Source organism: Pongo pygmaeus, chromosome 7, assembly GCF_028885625.2.
Source record: "Pongo pygmaeus isolate AG05252 chromosome 7, NHGRI_mPonPyg2-v2.0_pri, whole genome shotgun sequence".
Taxonomy (NCBI): Eukaryota; Metazoa; Chordata; class Mammalia; order Primates; family Hominidae; genus Pongo; species Pongo pygmaeus.
In genome coordinates, this window is record NC_072380.2 from 115,310,549 (window position 1) to 115,324,457 (window position 13,909).

At 43.6% G+C, this 13,909-nt stretch overlaps 1 protein-coding gene across 12 annotated transcripts in view; it reads right to left on the reverse strand.

Annotated features, from left to right (window-relative positions):
- The window catches only part of AZIN1 (antizyme inhibitor 1), a 37,861-nt gene extending 24,622 nt beyond the window's left edge, over positions 1-13,239 (reverse strand). For 2 of the 12 annotated variants that reach the window (XM_063669015.1, XM_063669014.1), the window contains exons 1-3: positions 12,229-12,903; positions 6,294-6,431; positions 2,210-2,246 (exon numbers count right to left, since the gene is read on the reverse strand). The gene's annotated coding sequence lies outside the window, so the exon portion shown is untranslated. Of the gene's footprint in view, positions 1-2,209; positions 2,274-6,293; positions 6,432-12,228 lie in introns of all 12 variants that reach the window. The other 10 variants (XM_054498360.2, XM_063669013.1, XM_054498362.2 and 7 more) reach the window with 10 other exon arrangements.
- Positions 13,240-13,909: the final 670 nt, after the last annotated feature.

The window sequence follows — 13,909 nt, forward strand, 5'->3', positions numbered from 1 at the left end:
GAAATATATAAAAGGGGGTAAAAATTTCCAAAGGTTATAAGCCCAACAGGCTAAGTTTGAAGTGCCTGTGTAAAGACTGCCCAATGAACTGCCTCACCATAAATATTAAAATGTAGTTTAATGAGAAAACAAAATACACAATTCTCACAGCAATATTATTTTTGCATGTGGAATTAACACAATTAGACTCCCTTAAAAATGTCTTGACTATTCAATGTGAAGACTAAATTTTTTTTCCGGAGAAAATGTATGTGTACTAAAGTGTGTGTGTACCTGCACACAAGTGAAATATTTATATCCCTTTTGGCAATTAAGATGTGATAACATTAAAGATGACTATTACAATACAACATGAAGTACACAATCATATTAATTTCAAGTTTTCTAGCTTTCCTGGTTACAATTAAGCATAGGGAATAATCCTTTAAAGAGACACACTATTTTGGTTACCTTAAGGCAGAGCTCATTGCCTGCCTGTCCGCTACTCACCCAAGGAAAACATATAGAATACATGTGCAATACAGTAATTGCAACCAAGACCAAGTTAACCAGGTTATTAAGAAATAAGATGCTGGCCGGACATGGTGGCTCACGCCTGTAATCCCAGCACTTTGGGAGGCTGAGGCGGGTGGATCATGAGATCAAGAGTTCCAGATCAGCCTGGCCAAGATGATGAAACTCTGTCTCTACTAAAAATACAAAAATTAGCCGGGCGCGGTGGCAGGCACCTGTAATCCCAGCTACTTGGGAGGCTGAGGCAGGAGAATAGCTTGAACCTGGGAGGTGGAGGTTGCAGTGGGCCAAGATCACGCCACTGCACTCTAACATGGGTGACAGAGCAAGACTATCTCAAAAAACAAAAAAAAGAAAGAAATAAGATGCAATACCTCAGAGGCCCCTGTACATCTCCCTTAGAATTTGTTTAGACCTTCTCTAATCATCATTCCTTTGTTACTTAATAGTTTTATTCTTCTATGTGACCCTAAAACAGTGTTGGGCAATGTGGTACTTTACATTCTGGTATTAGAGTCCTTATTCCACTGACTGGCAGTTTAAGTAGCACTGATCTAGGGACTACAGTCTATACCTGGGACTGGAACTGCTAGATTGTTAGTGGCAAACAGTTTGCAAGTCTTTTGCTCATTTTCTTGTTTTTGCCTTTTATTTATCTGAAGGAGCTCTTCATGAATTTAGGATAGCAAACCTCTCATTAGGAGTATTATTTTTGGGGTGATTGTTTTGTCAGAATTTCCATGTTGAACATACCAGGATAACCCCATCCTACATTTGGTCATGCCAAATATAACATGTTCATGCTGAAGCTACATGAGCTAAGATACCATACTTGTTTAGATCTTTGCAAACTGGGCATCAGAGGATCCTTGCAGCAAAGAGCAAGAAGCAGATAAAAAGTAATCTGAAGTCAACATAAAGCTCATACTGCCAAGAATGCTGGCTCACGCCTGTAATCCCAGCAGTTTGGGAGGCCGAGGAGGGCAGATCACCTGAGGTCAGGAGTTCGAGACCAGCCTGACCAACATGGCGAAATCTTGTCTCTGCTAAAAATACAAAATTACCTCGGCCTGGTGGTGTGCGCCTACTACTTCCAGCTACTTGGGAGGCTGAGGCAGGAGAATCGCTTGAACTAAGGAGGCAGCGGTTGCAGTGAGACTGCACCACTGCACTCCAGCCTGGGCAACAAAGGCAAAACTCCATCTCAAAAAAATAATAGTAAAAAAAAAATTTTTATTTTTAAATACAAAAATTAGCAGGGCATGGTGGCATGCACACCATGGCTGGACCTCATGATGGCTGGCTATGGCCTGGGCAGGCTGAACCTGACTATCCTAATCCCTGTAACCCAGTATGCTACACAGTATTTTCTACTCATGCATAATGTAAAAAACAGTGGATTAACGAAAAGGGAGAGCTAAATATCTGCTTTAGTTAACTTGTGAAAAACTGCTTGATTTGACTGGGCATGGATGTCCCTGGAATGGAGGAAAGACAAAATATCTGTGCTCCCTGGGGCCTCACCAGTATGTAAGCACTTCACTTGGAAGAGTCTCCTTAGGCTTATCTGAACAATGGCCAGTCTAGAACAGTAGCCTGCCATATACTAGATTTTAAGGTTTACAAGACTTTCCCATATATGCAATATCTCATTTATTCTAATGGAAGTTAAATATCACAAAAGGGATTGGTTTACCTGGGGTGCGGTGTGGGGAGACCCAAACTGGAAAACTCTGAAACAAGATCAGGTTGGGTGAAGACTGTGATGGAACACACAAATCGGTAGTCAGTATTAATTTTCTCAGCTAAACTAACCTCTGTAATAAATGCAAAAGCCATTTATCCCACTTAAAAACTGGTCTATGGTCGGGCGCAGTGGCGCATGCCTGTAATCCCAGAACTTTGGGAGGCCAAGGAAGGCGGATCACGAGGTCAGGAGTTCGAGACAAGTTTGATCAACATGGTGAAACCCTGTCTCTACTAGAAATACAAAATTAGTCGGGCATGGTGGCGCATGCCTATAATACCAGCTACTCAGGACACCGAGGCAGGAGAATCGATGGAACCTGGGAGGTGGAGTTTGCAGTGAGCTGAAATCGCGCCACTGCACTCTAGCCTGGGCAACAAGATCGAAACTCCATCCCAGCATTTTGGGAGGCGAGGGGGGCGGATCACCTGAGGTCTGGAGTTCAAGACCAGCCTGGCCACATGGTGAAACCCATCTCTACAAAAATACAAAATTTAGCCGGGCATAACGGTGGGTGCCTGTAATCCCAACTACTCGGGAGGCTGAGGCAGAAGAATCACTTGAACCAGGGAGGCGGAGGTCGCAGTGAGCCAAGATTGTGCCACTGCACTCCAGCCTGGGCGAAAGGAGGAGACTCTGTCAAAAAAAAAAAAAAAAAAAATCTTTCCTAGTTAAAATAATCCTAATTAGGTAGGGAGCTCCTACTAAGGCATGTATAAATACTAAAGATTAGGAGACAAAATGTGACTATTTAAAATGCTGATGTTCTTCTGAAGTTCCTACATGAATATATACAGCCGACTAATGACAACCAGGTAAAAAAAAATTGTTAAAGCAAACTTGTTAAGAGTCCATTTAAGCAAATCAATTAACTAAATCCCTTTTCCATACTGCACAACATTAAAGGGTATGTGATAATGAATCTGACCTCATCACTGGATCCACTATGAGAAGCAAACTTAGCTTTTTAAGTTTTAGAATATTTTCCATTAGGCTAATTCATTAATTATAATTGAACCTACAACCAAAATAAATAGAAAACTAGCCCACTGGAAAACCTTTACTCCAGCATCAAGACATAGGGGATTTCTTTTTTGAGACAGAGTTTTGCTCTTGTAGCCTAGGCTGAAGTGCAATGGCACGATCTCGGCTCACTGCAACCTCCGCCTCCCAGATTCAAGTGATTCTCCTGCCTCAGCCTCCCGAGTAGTTGGCATTACAGGCGCCTGCCACGACGCTCGACTAATTTTGTATTTTTTTTTTTAGTAGAGATGGGGTTTCACCATGTTGGCCAAGCTGGTCTTGAACTCCTGACCTCATGTAATCTGCCCGCCTTGGCCTCCCAAAGTGCTGGGATTACAGGTGTGAGCCACCTCACCTGGCCTAGGGGATTTCTTAAAAGGCTCGCAAAAACTTTTTCACAATTAGGGGCCCATTAATCTTTGATATTGACCTTAAAATATTTTGTTAAGATATTTTTACAGTGTTCACATACTACATCATACACACATTCTAAATTATGAAAGAAAAGGATTATGTAAGCAACTTCCAAAGTTTCCAGATACTTAGTTCATTCCATCAAACTTCAGGTGGTTGATTTAAAACCTAACTCTGAAGCCAATTCTGGATCTCAGACTACCTGCATGGGAATCCTAGTGGACCAGTTCAAGCAGAGTTCATATAGCTATATGCTTTGCAATGCTATGGGCCAAATAATTTCCATGAAGGCTGTTTTAACTCCTTTTAACGGTTTTCAAATAATATTGTTGATCTACAGAAAATTAACCCCAGGATTTCGGTGTCCAATAGAGCAAACTGTTATTGATTTGTAAGGATAACACACTTCTGGAATGAGGAATTTTCTCTTGCCAATTTTACAAATTCTAGTCAAGAAACCTTTGGGACTAGGTATCTTTGTGAATTCAGAATTCTCCAGATTTTGAACAATAATGTAGTACACATACTTTACATATGTTATGTAATACTCTTCAGGAGAATGAGTCAGCACCCTGCAACCACAATATTTCTGAAGCAAAATTTAGGAATATTAACACTAAATGGGATAAGTAAAGACAAAAATAGCCTCAAATCAGCACAGATTCAGGTCAAGTTTTTTTTTTTTTTTTTTTTTTCCCAAATCAGTTAAGGTCACATCAAGGAAGCTATAAAAAAAATTTTTTTAAAGACTTTTTGGATTTCAGAATTCTATGAAAAAGGGATTGTGGACCTGTAGCTTTATAGCAAAGCATCAAATACTAGACATGCAAAATGAGAAGATTACACGTGAATATTTAAAGAAGTTATATTTGTTTGACATAATATGCATTGTACCTGGGCATAATAAAGTTAAAAGCCAGTTATTCTGGCTGCCAGAACCTGCAGAATAAATAATCTTTAGCTTCTATCTGCTCCCATTCCCTCCTACCCAAAATGAGGGAGACACTATAGGCTTTCTGAATCCTACATTATTAATCTGAAGACTACTTTTCCCTGATTTTGCAGAATCATTCAGCTCACTGACAACAGTCTCTCAAGTTTCTAAGAGGAAACACCAGTAGAAATATTAACTATAATGCAAGGTAACTTTTCTTTAAAGCAAGAGACACGAATTAAAAGAAGGATTATCTTTTATTACGGTCTTCCTCAAAAGATGAAGCTTGTTCTTAAATTTCTGCCTTAGAATGGATTCACAACTATGATGTTAACTTTAACAGACTGCACCACCCAAAAAGGTTTTAAATCTCCAAGTCAGCTTGGGAGAAAAACATCAGGTATGTTGCAAATAGAACAGATGGACTAACAAAAATTAAGCTACTGACTTAGTAGTGAAATGGCAATGACCCTGCTTCTCTTTAATGTGCACACAAGCCACCTGGATATAGACTCTGATTCAGGTTTGGGTGAGGCTGAGATTCTGTATTTCTGTTCTAGGTGAAGATGCTAATGCAATTCATCCGAAGACTACGCTGCATAACCAAGGATAGTAATACACTCAAAAAAAAGAATTTATGCCAGTTTAAGACAAAAAGAACTGTTCCAGTCCGACATTATGTTATAGCTGGGATTCACATTTGCTCAAATTTACACAGGTAGGAGAAAGCCAGTATAGGAAACCCTATAGTCAACATTCTAAGTCAAAGCTTTCAAGAAATCTTACTATTTAAACTGTGTTTCCTTCTCTTTAGCCTTAAAAACCTGAGTCTAAAATTCTAATTTGTATTAACATCAAATGTTTGCTTAGAGCAAACATTTTTATCGAATAGGGATCTGTTTAACAAGATCAGATTAAAGAAACACTAAAACTGATACCCTCAGCTTTCCTGAAAACTTACCTCCAAGTCTCTGACCAAACTTAAAAACACTTAAATTTTAATAACAAAATCTGAATTTCAGTAACAATAAGTCTATATACCACAAAATTTTTAAATGAACCCACACAAATCTAGCAGCCCAAATTGAGTTTACTGTGGAATCACATTTTGCACAGGGGCTCAATTCTAAAGTAAAATCCACACATAGAAAACCAAGTATAGTCAAAAACTATCCTTGAAAATCTGTTAAATATATATTTTAATACCATACGTATATTTTAATACCATATACATATTTAGATACATATATAAATTGAGATTATATATGTATCTCTATCTATCTCTATCATCTTTCAGCAAGTCCTCTAAAAACAATCAGTTGTTCCTACCAGCTGAGTAGCAAAAATCATTTCACTAAGTTAAATGGCTGAATGATATGATAAACTACACCTTATATCCCAAAAGCCCTCTTCAACGTATATTTTCTAAGTTATGCATTCAAGATAAAGTTTTAAACGAACCAGTCATTGGTAAACAATGCACACAACTAAATCAGTCAAGTCTGTAACCGGTAACTGTCATATCTCTATTTCAGAAATTTAAAAGTCACTGCACTTTAAGAGGTAAATGCAATTTCAAATTCTGAAAAATACTAAGCAAGGCAGCACTCTTCCTTCGATTTTAAAGACCTCCTCCCCGACAACAAATGCGCAAATACTTACATGGACAAGTTGGGAGATGGAACCCCCCTATCATCAGCTAGGTTCCCAAGGTGGCTCAGCGTTGAAGTCGAACTGCTCTCTATACAGCACTTCTCCTAGGCCCTCTGGGTAGTTGTATACTTGGTCAGAAAGTTCGCCCTAAAAGAAGGAAATAAAAGTAGCAGAAGATAGTCCTATGTTAAAAAAATGTTTAGGCTGACTTAAACATGAACTGTAGAATAGGTGTTCATTTTATAACAATGTTTCATTAAAGTCACATTACACAAGTGATATTTTCAAAGGGTTTACCACAGTACCAAGTACTTTATGCAGTAAACATTTCCAAGCTGCTGTATAAAATTCACAGAACTTGATGTCATAGCCATCTTACCAAGTTGTTTTATCTGCCTACTCAAGAGTTAGCAGCCTTCATTTTTGAAGATGAAAACTTCATTTTTGCTTTTATTTGTCCTCTAAAACTCCACATTTTTAAGTGGTCCAGAATTTTAAAAATTCCAAGTACCCTCACCAACCTAGTGTATATGCAAGACTTTATATGAATAATGTATTAGCATGACCTAATAGTTTGGAACCACCCGGAACACTCTTTTACTCCTCAAATATTTCTTTGCCTTTTACATTTTAAATGTAAAATTCCACCACAATACCAAAAGATTTTATGACTTAGCTAATGCATTATATATGTATCTAAAATAACTTTTGAAAAACATAAAATAACTTGAGAACTTCCTTATAATAATATTAACCAACTAATCTCTTAAGATTTATCTTCTCATATCTAACCTATTTGGACATAATTCATTCTATTATCACCAGGAACAAATAAATGTGATAAGTGCACAGCACACTATACAACATGCTAGGTGAGTTTTAGACATTGTTACCACTCATCACCTCCAAGCTAAAATGATATACCTATGTTTCTATTTATAATTCAGTGGTTACTGTTTTCAAGCAAAATAATCTGACAGTATTTGCTAGAAAGGGGTGGTAAGAAGGAAGCCAGAAAACCAGAAATTATAAAGTCAAGAGTTGGAGGGATTTCAGAAGCACTGTAGGCATACCTAAAGTGTATCTCACCAGGATCAAGGCACTCCTGGTGGAGGCAAAATGTTTCATCTATCTAGGAGGAGAAGCTGATCACATGCTCAATGAATGACATTTATGGATGATGAGGAAAGAAATCCTACAAACATGCAGTGATGATAATAATCTTACATTAGATTCCAAATAATGTACTACTCCATAACATTCTGATTCTTTCAACACCAACGTAATTTTCTAAATAAATAAAAAGTTGAGTCATGCTGGGGACAGATCATTCTCAATTATCCTAAGGAATAGGATCAGATACCCTGGGTAAGACATTATTCATCTTTTCCTCAATACATATATCCACAGCTATTTTGCTGCTTAATGCAACCCAAGAGCAATGATGTGAAACATTACGGACATTAAACGTCAGACATTCCAGAATGTTCCTCCGTGAGAACCCTACAACATTTCCGTTTAACAAAAAGATACTAGTAGGGAATGAAGGCTCTAGAATTTGAAAGGCATTATTTAAATACAAAAAATAGGGCTAGGCGCAGTGGCTCTGAGCCAATGGATCACTTGAGGCCAGGAGTTCAAGATCAGTCTGGTCAACATGGTGAAATCCCATCTTCTACTAAAAATACAAAAATCAGCTGGGTGTGGTGGTGCACACCTGTAATCCCAGCTACTCAGGAGCCTGAGGCACAAGAATTGCTTGAACTCAAGAGGCGGAGGTTGCAGTGAGCAACCACTGTACTCCACAGTTGTGCCACTGTACTCCAGTACTGTACAGAGTACAGTTGTGCCACTGTACTCCAGCCCAGGCAACAGAGGGAGACCCTGTCTCCAAAAAAAGAAAAGAAGAAAAAATGAGCCAGATGTGACAATATGCACCTATAGTCTCAGCTACTGAGGAGGCTAAGGCAGGAGGACTGCTTGAGCCCAGGAGTTTGAGTCCAGCCTGGGCAACACAGCAAGACCCAAAAAGTGCATAGGATAAGCACTTCTTATAAACACTTACATACAGGATAGATAAGCACTTTTTATAAGCACTTACATACAGGATAGACAGAATGTTTATCCGGACAGTTAGGATAAAAAAGCATGAAGGACTTGTTAAATGGAAATGCGGAGAAAAGGCAGTATGGAAAAAAATAAATTATTTTCACTTAGAATGGTGTATGTAAACACTGCAAATTCTCTTAACACCTTAGAGAATAGCACAGAGAGGGCTCAGTTGGTCAGTAAGAAACAAGAAGCATTTTATGTAATTTATTTTATTTTATTTTATTTTTTTGAGACGGAGTCTCGCTCTGTCACCCAGGCTGTAGTGCAGTGGCGTGATCTTGGCTCACTGCAACCTCTGCCTCTCGGATTCAAGCAATTCTCCTGCCTCAGCCTCCCGAGTAGCTGGGGTTACAGGCATGTGCCACCACGCCCGGCTAACTTTTTTGTATTTTTAGTAGAGATGGGGTTTCACCATATTGGCCAGGCTGGTCTCGAACTCCTGACCTTGCGATCCACCCACCTCGACCTCCCAAAGTGCTGGGATTACAGGCGTGAGCCACTGCGCCCGGCCTATTTTATTTTCTTAAAAAATAGAGACGGGGTCTCACCATGTTGCCCAAGCTGGCCTTGAATTCCTGAGCTTAAGTGATCCGCCTGCATCAACCTTCCGAAGTGCTGGGATTACAGGTGCAAACTACCGTGCCCAACTACAAAAACTTTCTATGACTTTGACAGTAACTATTCCAAACTTAGTATCTCTAAATTATCAGCACGTCTCTGAAAACACAATGCCTTTACCAATGAGTTTTAAAATTGTTCTGTGGTATTCTTTGTAAAAACTCCAAACCCCAGTCTAATCATGAGAAAAACATCAGGTAAACCCCAAGTTTAGGGGATGGGAGTATTCTACCAGATATCTGGTAGCACTTTTCTAGACTGTGATGGTAATGAAAAACGAGGGAAGACTGAGAAACTGTCACAAACCAAAGAAAACTGGGAAGACATGACAACTAAATACAATGTGGTAACTTGGATTCTGGAACAGAAAAAAGACATTAAAGAAAAACTGGCGAAATCCAAATAAAAGTCTCGAACGTTTCATAGTGCCAAAGTCAGTTTCTTAGTTTTAACAAATGTACTGTAATAACGTAAGATGTTACTAATAACTGGGTGGGAAGTATGCAGAAACTGTACCTTTGCGACTTTGCTGCGCAACTAAGATACTCCAAAATAAAGTTTATTTTATTTATTATTATTATTATTTTTTTTTTGAGATGAAGTCCCACTGCTCTTGTCACCCAGACTGGAGTGCCCTGGTGAGATCTCGGCTCACTGCAACCTCTGCCTCCCCAGTTCAAGCGATTCTCCTGCCTCAGCCTCCCGAGGAGCTGGGATTACAGGCGCCAGCCACCACGTCCGGCTAATTTTTGTATTTTTAGTAGAGATGGTTTCAGCATGTTGGCTAGGCTGGTCTCGAACTCCTGACCTCAGGCGATCCACCCGCCTCAGCCTCCCAAAGTGCTGGGATTACAGCCGTGAGCCACCGCGCCCGGCCTAATAAAGTTTATTTTTTCAAAAACCAACCAAGGGATAGTCACCTAATGGGCTACTACTCAGCAACACAAATAATCTACTGATAATCTACAGATAAAGACAACAGGGATGAATATTAAAAATGTGCTGAGTTAAAAGAAGCCTTTTATACCAAAGAATGCATACTGTATGATTCCATTCATGTGGAAATTCTGGAATAGACGAAAATAATCTATGGGTTTAAAAAAAAAAATCAAGATCAGCCGGGCGCAGTGGCTCACGCTTGTAATCCCAGCACTTTGGGAGGCCGAGATGGGCGGATCATGAGGTCAGGAGTTCCAGACCAGCCTGGCCAACACAGTGAAACCCCTTTTCTACTAAAAATACAAAAATTAGCTGGGCGTGGTGGGCGCCTGTAATCCCAGCTACTCGGGAGGCTGAGGAAGGAGAATCGCTTGAACCTGGGAGGCGGAGGTTGCAGTAAGCCGAAATTGTGCCACTGCACTCCAGCCTGGGTGACAGAGCTAGACTTCATCTCAAAAAAAAAAAAAACAAAACAAAACAAAAAAAAAACACCAAGATCGTGGTTGGCTCTGTGGTGACTGGGAGACGATTTGAAAGGACAAGAAAAAACTTTCGAGGGTGATGGCGATGTTCTACATCTTGACAAAAGGTTTAGGTTACACAGCTGTATTTTTGTCAAAGTTCATCAAATTGCATACTTAAGACTTGTGGGTTTATACTGATGTGAATTTTACCCTCTAAGATTTAAAAAATAGTAAGCGGTACTGAGCTCTATTTAATAGGCACATACGAAAGTTGGAGGGGTCTCCAACTTTACTTTGAAATGCATCGACAAATAAGGCAAAATGTTAATTGCAGAATCTAGGTGGAAGTGTAACTCTTTTTCACCTTCTGTTTGAAAATGTATGTAATAAAACCTTGGGGGAGAAAGGCACTGACTACTCGACCTCACTTATCACCACCGATAAATCATTTTCTTTTGGAGTCTTTCCTAAACTCCTTGGGGCTTATTTCTAATCATGATCAGCATCTGCACGCTCTCGTATATGTAAAAGAAATTAATGAATTATGAGGGCCTTTCTAGACAATCATGAGCCATGTTTCTGCCAACCCTTGCTGTATCTGATGTGCTTTGATGTACTTGTACTTTGTGCTTTGATGTACCTCTACATTAACCTTCGCTGAGCACAAGGCAATTCCCCCTCCTTTGAGTCCTTAGATTCCCACCCAGTCTGGGAATTCACGATAGAAACACGACGAGACACAGAACTAATATAACCAAGATGCCACCACAAAATTCAGTTAAATTTGCTGAAACATGAGGCGGTAAACTGTGTCCCCGACTGTTTCGGGTTTCTGAACCAGCAGCTTCGTCTATGAAACACACATTCAGGATACCGTGTAAGGGTTAGAACATGTCACCACCAACAACTGTTGGCAGTCAAGACAGTAGTTGATAAGCCACCCGTCTACCAATCTCCCTCTTTCTGCCTAGGAACCATGGCGTGGACGGAAAAACGAAGCCATGGTGACTAATCCTAAGGCTCCAGGAGGTGACTGGGGTGAGTGAAGGCGACTTGACCCAATCAGGAGCGCCGCAGGGGCGGAGCAGCAGCCTCGAGGCTTCCAGAAGGGGCCAAAGGCCTCTCGCTGGCTACCTGACACCGGGGCTTCCCCGCCGCCAGGCCCCAAGTGGCGTCAACTTTCCTCCACCAGCGCGGGACCGCGCTCCCCGCGCCCCCCAGGAATCCGACTTCCTCCGCAGCTGTCACCAGAGGCCGGCGCGGGGCCCGCCCCGCTCCATTCATAACCAGGACCCCAGCCGTTGCAGCCCACAGCGCCGCCCGCCCGCCGGGCTTCGGGAGGCAAAGGTGGCAGCGGTGCAGCGCGGGGTAGGGGCTGCAGGACCCCGGCCCCTCAGGGCTGCGGCCGGGCCCCTTCCCCGGAAACAGCAATGCACCACGGGAGAGGGGCGGGGGCCACACGCCGCCAGGAGGGGACGGCGACCCCCGGCGGCGAGACCCCCGCGCGCGCCCCCACTGGCACACGCCCCCTTGCCCCAACTGCTGCGGCTCCGGCTCCGCCGAGCGTCCAGCAGCCGCCTGAAGGTCCCGAGGCTGGGCCCGCCGCCCAGCCCCGCCGCCGCCGCCGCCGCCGCCGCCGCCGCCGCCGCCGGGGGCACAGACAACCGCCACACATGCCGCCGCCGCCATGTTCGAGGCGGCCGGCCGCGGGGCGCTGCGGAGACGTCTTAAGGGCGGCGGGGCCCAGCCGGAGCCCCCCGAGGCCAGCCCCGCGTCCTAGCCCCTCCCGCGCTCCTCAGCTCGGTACTCACGTGAGATAACGGCCCAAAGAGTCGGGTAAAGCGTCTTCTCTTTTTCGGCGGAATTTTTAAAGAGGGATGTGGTTACCTTGAGCAGAAATACCCAAGGCGGCCTGGGCCATAGGCTGCGGGAACGACTTGGGGGTAAAAGCGCGGCACCGACACCAGCTGTGTGCAGCAGTGGCGGCGGCGGCCGAAGGAGAAATAGAACAGCGCAGGCAAAAGAAGAAAGGCGCGGGCTGAGTGGAAGAGGATTCGGACTCGTCACACTGCAGAGCAGCAGAGCGAGAAAGGATGAGAAGAGGCAGAGAAGGCGACGGCAGGAGAAAAAAAGAAAAGCTGCGTCCGCGATCAGAGCCTGAAAGTGTGAGAAGGCGGCGCTAGCGACGCCAGTATTTATATTAGGGGGCGTGGCCTGGTGACATCACAGCTGGCCGGGCAGCCGCGCGAGCGGGGCGGAGCCCGGCTGCAGCCCGGAGAAAAGGGAGGGGGACGGAAGAGGAAGGAGGGCTGAACCCGGGAGAGAGAGGGGAGGGGTCGGCGCGCGACCGGGTCATGCAGGTGCAGGCTGGCCGGTCGCTTCCCGCCCTCCAGCCACCCGCAGCTCCCCGGCAGGCGGAGGGCGGCCGCACGGGTGTGGGCCGGGAGAGGGAGGTGGCTCGGCTGGAGCGCGCCGTCCGCCCGACCCCCGCCGCCTCTCGGGCGCCTGCGCTCACGCTGCGGGGCCCAGCGCATTGTGAGCCGGGTCGGGCTCCAAGCTGGCAGCGTCTGAGAGCTGTCCTGGGCCGGAGGTGGCGCGACCCCTGTGCGGCCTAGAGTGGGCCTGGGGTAAGCCTGTCGGCGCCGCTGCCGAGCCTTCCCGTCCAGCTCCCTCCGCTTTGTGAGGCCTGTAGTTTACCCTGGGGACTGTCCTCCCGGGCTGAGGCGCCCGCCCTCGGGAATGCGGTACTCCTTTAGGGAAGCGAGTTCCTCGTGGCCAGAAAGGATCGGCCCAGTGTCCGGGTGTTAAAAAGGGTTGTGACCACGTGAAAATGTCCTCAGTGCTCGTACGTTGCAATACGGTGCAGTGGAAATTTTTTAAAGGAATATGGCTTTTATGTCTTCATTTTTAAAAGGATTGGTGGAGTCAGTCCTAAGCAGGACCCGCGTTGGAGAGGGGATTACTGATGTTACAAGCGCACATTACTTCAATCCCTTAGGTCTCATTTTCGCGGTCGTTTTAATTTTTCTACTCCACAACAGACTTTTTTTTTACTAGGGGTTCTAAGATGATCTACATAGCTTTTAATTTATTTTCATCTTTTTTAGACGCCTCAGCACTAATGATCGTGATCAGAGACCCCGAGTTCTTTCTACGCTTCGCAACACATAGCACAAATGGAATATGTGTTGACACACCCCTCTAAAGTCAAGATCTTTGATATTAAGACCCTGACTTTTTTCCCTTTCATTCTTCCGAACCCTCTGTGTACTTTGAGCAGCACTGTGGTTGATTAATAAATCATCAAATGTGAAAGGAAGAAAGCGACCTTACTATGTGGAAAAGCAGGATATCTTGCGAGGCTGAATGAGAGAGTGTTCGTTAGAATCAGGAGCTGTGGACGCATTCCTGATTTTGTTTTTCCTTATTTTGCTCGGCTATATCTTGGCTCTGTCTTTCATTTCTTGAAAGTTCTGTTCTATTCAGAACATT